The sequence below is a fragment of the Ambystoma mexicanum genome, chromosome 1q (genome assembly GCF_040938575.1).
Source record: "Ambystoma mexicanum isolate Mex_15411 chromosome 1q, UKY_AmexF1_1, whole genome shotgun sequence".
Lineage (NCBI taxonomy): Eukaryota > Metazoa > Chordata > Amphibia > Caudata > Ambystomatidae > Ambystoma > Ambystoma mexicanum.
Genome location: NC_090922.1, coordinates 1,387,402,855 through 1,387,404,250, shown reverse-complemented (window position 1 = coordinate 1,387,404,250; position 1,396 = coordinate 1,387,402,855).

The following is a 1,396-nucleotide window of genomic DNA, read 5'->3' as shown; positions in this document are numbered from 1 at the left end:
GGTAGTGATTGTTACAAATGAACGATGTATTTGATTTTTTTAAAGCCACTTTACAATGTTAGTACAATTAAAGCATGTGCTAATAGCCTTATAGACATCAAGAAGGGTCATTATTGCATTGGATAATGGCGCTCCCCCAACTTAATGCTCGAGGCAAAAGAGGTGGGTTTTTCTAGCATTTATTATCCCTCCATCTATGACTAAAGCTAAATGAAATAGTTACTAAACGTATAGAATTCCAGTACCAATGCCCTTATCCTGACCTGGGGTGGAAGGTTTTGAATTAATCTGAACCACTGCCACTGCTCTGGGCAACCTTCTACGCGAGTCTTTTAGCCCGTTTGCGCCATTGCAAAAGAGTTCCAGCCATATGCAAATCAGTCAGGTACTGACACCAATGGGAGCTGCCCAGCTGGAACTACTAGGTCAGACCTTTATTGATAACAAGATTGCACAAAGCGTATTCCTTGATTTAAATGATGTGCAGAGCTTCTGAACACTGGCACTGTGGCTATCAGATACCAGAAATTAATATCCATCTGTCCATTGGACTTTTGAAATTAGTAGCAAGTGGTTAAATTCTAAAGTGCTTACATTTAAGCAGCATTTCAGAAATGCTGAGGCACACTTAAAAATTTGAAATTTTAGCATTTTTTGTTGCAAGTGAAAAATCTCTCTTAGCTGGATCATCTCGTTTGCTCTCTGCACAGAATCCTCTCTTGCTGCTTTGCACTCCCTTTATAAAGTTTTACTCTTGTTCTCATTCCTTTCCTTCTGGAATGCAACTCTCCCTTGCCGGACACTATTGCCTAGCATACTGTATTGATTGTACTGCTATTTTTTGTACCGCTTATTCCTATGTCCAGTGCTTTGGTAAAATCTTCCCATAATAAAATAAGATTAAATGTAATGAAGCAGAGACAATGGGCCTCATTGCGAGGTTGGAGGTAGCTTTGCCGATAAGAGCGGCAAGGCTACCTCCATACCGGCATGAAATTCTGGCCCCCGCGAATGGGCAATTACCGGGGTATTCCGACCCCGCCATAGGGCTCAGTGGGAATGGGGATGCCTGTAGCACAGGCATACTGTGCTCGCGGGTGCCTTTCATTCCGCCAGGGCAGACCTGGCAGGAATGAAACGCACCCGTGGCACAACTCAGAGTTTGCCAGTTCGGTAACAACGGTCCCGGAAAGCGCAACCTCGTAATGAAGCCCAATGACCAGAAAAAGTAAATCAACCAAGGGCCTTGGGCTGATGCCATCAAAAATGGTCCCATAACCCAGATTACTAAGCTACGCCGTTTTAAGAAGCTTGGCAGTAAAATAGGTGAATTGTCCTGCAGCAGATAGTTTCATGTCCAACAAAATGAGAAGCAAAAATGTTATCACAAACGGTA